This window comes from Cibotium barometz, chromosome 17 (genome assembly GCF_041138505.1).
Source record: "Cibotium barometz isolate CiBa-2024 chromosome 17, ASM4113850v1, whole genome shotgun sequence".
Classification (NCBI taxonomy): Eukaryota; Viridiplantae; Streptophyta; class Polypodiopsida; order Cyatheales; family Cibotiaceae; genus Cibotium; species Cibotium barometz.
The window spans coordinates 11,131,325-11,139,529 of record NC_141062.1 but is presented as its reverse complement, the minus strand read 5'-3'; the positions used below and the strand labels follow the sequence as shown (position 1 = coordinate 11,139,529).

The 8,205-nt window shown below is 41.9% G+C and overlaps 1 pseudogene across 1 annotated transcript; it reads right to left on the bottom strand.

The window, feature by feature from the left end:
• Positions 1–997: 997 nt before the first annotated feature.
• LOC147629668 (nuclear transcription factor Y subunit B-1 pseudogene) lies at positions 998–3,027 on the bottom strand (annotated as a pseudogene). Its single transcript, XR_015267800.1, has 2 exons — positions 2,797–3,027; positions 998–2,141 (listed from the first exon to the last, which is right to left on the bottom strand). The product of XR_015267800.1 is annotated as a nuclear transcription factor Y subunit B-1 pseudogene (transcript).
• Positions 3,028–8,205: the final 5,178 nt, after the last annotated feature.

The window sequence follows — 8,205 nt, the reverse complement described above, 5'->3', positions numbered from 1 at the left end:
AGGAAATGAAATAAATAATTCACAACAAGAACTATATCAACTTAATATGCCAAAATGGTATTCTCACTCAAATTCAAGATCCTTTGGTGGATTATATGGTGAGGAACACCAACCATAGAGAACTCCAAGGTGGGCATACAATCCATTGCCTGGCACCTCAATTAACAAGCCATAAAGGATAGATGACCATCCATGATCATGGGAGCCTGATACACCACAAGTATTATTATTTTATGTTGGTCAAAGTGCATGGATGGCTATATTGAGCTTTCTTCCATATATAACATCCTTGCCCAAAAGTCCTATCCAATTGATAATTGTTCCAATAATACTAAATTCTTGGCTCATACTTTTCTACTTTCACTTTAGCTTGCTTTCACCATGATGATAAGGAAGTTGATCATCACACAACCCACAGTCTATTACCTCTATTCTACCCAATATGCCAACAAACTTTTGAAACTAATAAAACCAACCATGATTTTAAAGGAGTTACACATCTACATGCATTTGTGGAAAAGAAAATTGCTCCTACCAGTGAATGGAAAGCCCTGAAAGCATTTCTAGCCCCTCACACATCGCCAAGGTAAATGCACAACAGATGATTGAAGCAAAGCCCAAAAACTTGTATATGTTGTCTATTGTAACAATCAGCAAATGATAGGGGATAAATATAAGCTTGTGTAAGACCCAGCCTCCTTTTGGTTGGGGGAGTAGAAATATTAGTGAAATGGGAAGACGACGGCGGTTTTTCATTTCAAGAAGAGTTGATCTATGCACTGTCAAAATCATTGAATTAGAGAAACCTTAAGAAGTACGGCAGCGTCTACGAAAATTATCGAAACATTCTACATATAGAGTTTAATAACTAAACATTTAATCTTCATGAATGCTGGTCGGCGGGTATGCGCCCGCTCGGCCCACTCCACACACACACACACACGAGAGAGAGAGAGAGAGAGAGAGAGAGTAGGCAATAAGCTCTACAAAGGCTGGCTACAAAATGCAGGGCAAGCCTCTTTTATGTGTTTAAGAAAGCCGTGTGTCATTGACATCTCTGCTCCCCCTATACCTTGAAAACTGAGAGAAGGGAGGGGTAACAAAAACATAAACATAAACCTAAACCAAGGGATGCCTTATTTTTTGTCTACTTCTCTGCTGGCTTATTCACCTCTCATATTGTATATGCATATATATTCAACATCTCTTTTACTATCCAAGACTAACCATGTGTCATCTCCACACTCTCGACATCATGTTATATATACTGCCGCGTTACCTCTGATCATGTATGTATGCTCCTTCCTGCTTTGTCACACCTTTAATGATATAAGCTCATCCTATCTTGTCACCAATAATGTTGTAAGCTCTGTGACTCTCTTATGATATATAAGTTCTTACTGGCTCCTTATCACTTCTTATAATATATGCTAACAATCCCTCATCACTTCTTATGATATAAGCTCCCCGGTCATTCGCCATTGTGTTTTGTATCATTCGAAACTGTTATCACCTGCTATCACATCTAAGCTTGGCATCAACCATGTAAGCGGAGCAATTCTACACCACTGATTAGGTAATCCCTGTTTCTGGTTAGATTTTGTATTGAAAATATGGGTCAAAGGGGATGGTTACCCCAGTTGCCACATCTCTATAGTAGCCCAAAGACGGGTTATCAAAGCCGCTGTCCCCACCCCCGCCCCCGCGGCCATAGCTAGAAGAGGGCATGGCCGTACTGGGTTCCTTCTTCATTGTGGGCAGTGGCTCCCCTCTGATGGACCCTTTATGGTCGCCTTCGATTTCTCGGTATTTTTGAAGGTAGATAGAGAGGGGTTCAATGTAGTCATCAAACCCTAGTTTGCACATGGCCCACAGAACATCTTCTGCTGTGATGGTTTTCCTTTGCTCCCTCTGGCACCTGTCATTGGCTTCGCTTGTGATGAAGCTTATGAACTCCGAAACACACTCTTGGACGGTCTCCTTGGCATCATCTGCTATCTTTGCATGTGCTGGGAGCACCTTCCTCATTATCCTTATCACATTCGCGATCGGTATCAGCCGGTCCTGATCCCTCACATTCACATTCATGCCTTCTTCTGAGCCTCTTGTCCCATGGCTTGCTGGCTTATATGCCATCAAACCTGCATAAATTTGTAACATCATCAAAGCAGCAATTAGCCCACATAATTATCATGCCAAGCAACATGTATATTATAATATGCACACTAATCCTGAGGTAGCATAAACAATAATTATATGATTTGAGAAATGAGGGCAACAAATGAGGTAAAAACAATTCACCCCACAGCAGATCTTTGGATTGCATTTAAGGACAACTTGAGCATATCAACTATGGCATGTTGAATTGAGATGTGAAAGAGGGAAATGGGGGAAAAAAAAAACAGTCATTCCCCCCCACCCCCCCAAAAAAAAACAGAAAATAGAAAAAAGGGGGGGAAAAAAAACCGAAAAGACTGACGCACCATTTCTAGCATCTGCCCACAGAATTCTCAAATTCAAGAAGACTAAAACATAAGCAAAGAGTAAGACCCAAAATTGAAGAAATCAACGACCCAAAATTGCAGAAATCAACGCCCCCCCTCCCCCCCCCCCCACACACACACACACACACACGACCCACAGCACAATACCACAATTTCGTAATTATATCAAATGAAGCAAAGTTTAAAGCCATTTTTGAGTTATGGAAAAAAGACCCAACAGAGGGGAACCCTAAAAAACAACAATTAAGATGGATTGCTACTCATATAACACAGAGCCTGCGTGGAAGCTCACCTTAAAAACAGAAAAAACCCTGTTATGTCAAGAGAAGGCAAGGCTATGGCAGCAACTATGGTTCGAGCTTTTTCAAGGCAGGCGGCTAATGATTTTCAGGAAGAGAAGCCTACTAGACTCGCAAAGGCTTGCTGCTGTTGTTGAGTTTCGGTCGGTGGCAAAATTTTGCGCTCTCCGAGTTTTGGGTGAACTGTGTTAGGAAGAAATGTTTACCCTTACACCCACTTGTAACACATGCCCTCCCCTAAACTGTAGGTGGTGTGTGTGAGATTCCCCCAACTACACCGAGTGTGAGTGTGTGTGTGAAGTAAAAGTTTCCTAGCTTATTAGTGAGCTTGGTGGTGGTGGTACTCTCTTCTCACATGAAAATCTACCTACAAATTACTCTTTCTTAGAGCAGAATAGAGTGAGGTAGGCTTACCTTTTACACAAGTACAAGTGTGGGGTCTTGCAATTTGTATAGAAAAAGAAGGTAAGTAATAGATTTTGTGTACTGTTTGTGCATGCACGCAGTGTATGTGTGCGTGAACATGTTTGTATAAATTCATGCACATGGAAGTGTGTATGCATGTGAACATCTCTCTCTCTCTCTCTCTCTCTCTCTCTCTCATGCGGGTTGCATGCAAAGCAAGGAAATCGCAATCCTCTAAAAAGCGGTAAGTCCATTATTCAAGAGTTTCACACTCCTAAATCGATAGTCTCTCCTTATTTGAATATGGATGCTTGATTGATGTTATTGTAGGTTTTGTTTTCTGTTTCTTTTTGTAAGCCTTAAAGCTCCTTGGTGGACTCTCAGTCCTTAACTCTGATGTATTGTGATTGTATTGGTCCCATAGGTCATATATGGTCTCATGAGGATGTTAATATCATCATCATCCCCTCTCTCTCTCTCTCTCTCTCTCTCTCTCTCTCTCTCCCCCCTTTTTAAAGAATAAAATTATATTTACCATGAAGCAATCAAATAGGTGTGATTATCTAACAAAAGCATGTACTATAATGTGAATAAAGGAACTTTGACTACAAACAATTTCATTATCACCCTAACAATGTTTGCAAATGGAATGTTAAGATATGAATATATGTACATTTTACGACAAACATTAAACAATGTAACATAAGCTAGCACTAATCCCAGGATCTTCTTCTTTTACTTAAAGACATGTGAGATTGCCTTTTCTTGTAGATTTTGATTCAAGCTATTAAAAACATCTTACATGTATGATCCATACGAACAACAACAGTATGATCCCTATGGGTATCCTGAGAACACTAGCTTCAATAAGACCCATTCGAGTAGTATTAGTATAATCCCTATGGGTATCTTGAAAGCTGGCTTTAACTATGGGTATCCTAAACACGGGCTTCAATAAGACCCATTCGAGCAGTATTAGTATGATCCCTATGTGAATCTTGAACATCGGCTTCAACTATGGGTATCCTTCAACACCAACTTCAACTATTGATGACTATGTCTCTTTGTTTGAAGCCACGGTGCAACAAAGAGCGAGAGACCTTAACAATATGGTATAAAGGCCCCACTGATGCAATGCTTTCATTACAAAGGCTCACACCATGTTACAGATTGTCTGCACCACAAGTCCCTCGACGAATGCTCTAAGCACTCCAAATCCCTTGCCAAACCCCAACGTAATTCCTCACGAAGGCACGTGTTTAAAACTGTGGATTTGTTCATGCTTATAAGGATTGTGTCAACATAATGATAGCCACCCCAGTGGAAGAAGCATTAGATACCACATTGATGAACCTTAAATTATTGAGTGTACAAGGATGACTTATTCATACAATCCCCCTTAATGCAATCACAAGGCTTTAAGCCAAGATGGGAGAAACTATAAGGGAACATTCAAGGTTGTAATAATAAGCAAAAAGCTCAAGATTCAACTTCAAAGCTAGTAGCTAAGGAGTTGCGGCGTAAGCCTCAAAGGCTGTAGTACCCCCTAAAAAGGCTAATAAACTAGAGCTAGAGGTCTATAGGAAGGAGACCTCAAAGAGCACATGAAGAAATACAATACACAATCAATTGTCAAGGACAATGATGTTGTGACCATCTGTTAACCACTCCGGTTAAGATTACCTTTTGCGTGGCTACATCCTTTGTAATTTATCTTTTTGTAACTGCGCAATGCGCTCATTGTATAAGATACATGGGATGACCGAGCTTACGGCTTGTGTAACGCCGGTCATGAGGAATATTTGTACATAGAGCTAGAGAAATTAGGAAGACTAGTTTTGGGCCCCCAATTGTAAATGGGCGGCCGGACATTGTAACTATGAGCTCTTGTATATAAGTCATTTTATGGAATATGAAAAGGGATAATCCCATTTGTCTCATTTGAGCTTGCCTCTCTCTCTCTCTCTCTCTCTCTCTCTCTCTCTCTCTCTCATTGAGCTTGTGGATGCATGTTATCTTGTGTTCTTGCTTGCTTGCATGTTTGATTGTCAATGTATGTAAATAGGGATGGTATGAAAAGGGACAATCTAATTTGTCTCATTTGAGCTTGCCTCCTCTCTCTCTCTCTCTCTCTCTCTCTCTCTCTCTCTCTCTCTCTCTCTCTCTCTTTGCTATCTTGTGTTCTTTCTTGCTTGCATGTTTGATTGTTGGTGTATGTAAATAGGGATGGTAATGTTCTCCTTTCCCTTCTCCTCTACTGTCTCTTTTCTATCTACCAAGTCCCTTTTGCATGCTAGTTACATGAGGTGAAGGTTGAGCTCTCCATAGCTTCCTTCCTTCTTTCTCTCTACCTAGCCATTGGATCTCTTCTTGGGTGACATAAGAAGAGGTGGAGTGAGTCCCTAGCGGCTTCACATCGAGGAGTTAACCCTCTTAGGTTTGGCCAAGTGCAACTCTCTGGTGGACTCGACAGTTGCATGCTTCTTTCTTCTCTTTTTTTTTTCTCTCTTGTGTGCAAGGTAGCATGTTATCCTTAACATCTTTGGCATTGTTGCTAGGGAATGCATTTGGCTTAGGGTCCTATACTCTATTCATTTTTTGCTAGTGTCTTTGATTAGCCCGGTTGGAGTGAAAATCCACCGGTTGGTTGTTTGATTTTGTGTTTGTTTTGTTGTTGATGGTGATTGCCCGAAGCATTGGAGGTTAATCGAGCATTGGAGCGCTCAAGTCTTCACTCCAAGAGCAGGAGAAGCAAGTGAGTGCTCTCACATTGCCCTTAACATTCATGCAAAACTTTGATTTTCTGTTCTTTTTTCTTTCTTCTTTAAGTTTGCATTCTAGCTTAATCTACTAATTAATCTCAATTATTAGTCTTAATCATGCATTATAGGCACCAATAGATAGCTAGAGACTAGCTCTAGCTCTCTATTGAAACAAAAACATAAAAAAACAGTAGGAAAACACTTGAATCAACAGGATATTGAGAAAAAACCAAGCGAATGGCCGTGGCACATTTGCCACGTCCCCAAGCGAATGGCCGTTCGCTTAACACGCCACGGCCGTGACACATCTGCCACGTCCGTTCCCTTTCTCAGCTGACCAAATCCAGTAAGATTTTCTGGTTAAATGTGGCAGTTGCATTAAAATGGGAATATTTGTGTTAAATTAAGCATTAAGTGCATTTAATCAAGTGGGTGACTGAACTGTCATGCCTTAAATTTCTAGACAAATCTTAAAAAATTCCTAGATCTACAAGTTCCACGGCCGTTCTGAATGTGCCACGCCCTTTCCCTTCTCATTGAGAAGCGAACACCCATTCTAGACTCAATTGTAAATATCACGGCCATTCCGAAAGTGCCACGGTCTTGCGATTCCCTCTGTCTCCTAATCCCGAAAGTGAACACCCGTTCCTTTCTTTCTCTAGAAAAGCGAACACCCGTTCCATCCTCATTTGCAAACGAATGTCCATTCCTTTCAGCCTTCAAGAAGCGAACATCCGGGGCATATTTGCCACGCTTGTTCCATTATGTACCCAACTTGGAATGCTCGTTCCTTTCTGAGATTTTGAAGCGTCCGCCCATTCCTTCTTTCATTTTATGAGCGAGCGTCCGTGCTTGTTATCCCTGGAAAGCGAACACCCGTTCCCTTCCATTTGCAAAGCGCACGCCTGTTCCTTCCCCATATGAAAGCATACGCCCGTTCACTTCAAAGCGCACACCCATTCCAACGTTTATAAAAAAAATCTCTCTCTTCACAAAGGTGTTCTACACAGTAGTTCCATATTTCCATGCACCTACGATCGAGTAGATTGGTGTAAAATAACCCTCTTTTTTATGAAGTAAAATCTCTTGAAGCTCCTTCGCTTATAAGGTCGAACCCATCGGTTAATACCGCATGGAGTAAAATAGTGCTTATCTTTGATAATACCAACAAAAGCGAAGACCACCCCAGTACGGGACGAGGAACTCTTGACCTCGAAATAGGAGAGCCTGAACTTTAGTGCATGGACATACCATCTGTGCAAGAGTAAGCTCCTAGATCTCCCACACATTCGATGAGAAGCCTTGCTTCGAGGCTCCGTAATTTTATCCTGGGAAATACACCGTTGGAAGAACTGCAACCCAAGGCGAGAGGCATGGACCAACCACAAGAAAGCGATCCTACTCTGTCTCTAGATCCTAGAGCAGAAGCAGGGCAAAGTGAAAGCCAACAGATCCAGACAAAACCACTAGTCTGGAGAGCCATGCCTGTTTCAAGTATAGCTGATCAGTATAGGGCCCAAAGACCAGTATAAAATCCAGGGCCAGGTCCATCACCTCAAGGACCAAAAATGTCACACCAAAGGGAAAGGGTCTACCCAAGTCCTTCACATCAGCCCCCGGTCCGCCTATAGATCAGCAGTACCCACCACAAGGAGTCTACCCTGGGTACCACAAGGGGTACATTTAAACCCACCTATTAGACAGGGACCTCCTATGGTATATTATCCTTCTAGCCCACCCTTTCACCAACCCTTCCTCAAACTACTCGTGCTCCAGCCATGACAAGAATGACACTAGAAATGTTGAGATTGGCCATGGAAATAGGGAGGGGGTGGCTGCAGGTATCACACCCCTCCTGCACCTGCACCAAGATTAGAGCGGAATAAACCCACTAACAGCTTGGAACTTATTACAAAATTTGATGGGACTAGGGATCCAATCCCACATTTAGAGATGTTTAATCAAATTTGCGATGCTTTCGGCCATGTAGAGGATCAAGTCAAGGTGAGTGCCTTCGGCCTCACCCTTGATGGTAAAGCTGGCCAATGTTTTAGGTCCTTGAAACGGAGAATAAAGCCACCTTTGAAGCTTTGAAAGAAGCCTTCAAGGTAGGCTATTCTCGCCAAGGTACCAGATGGAGCCTAGTTGAGCATAATGTAAGACAAAAGGAAGGAGAAACCATCACAAACTACATCAATAGAGTTAGATATCTCCATTCACGTTGCAGTGCCAGAG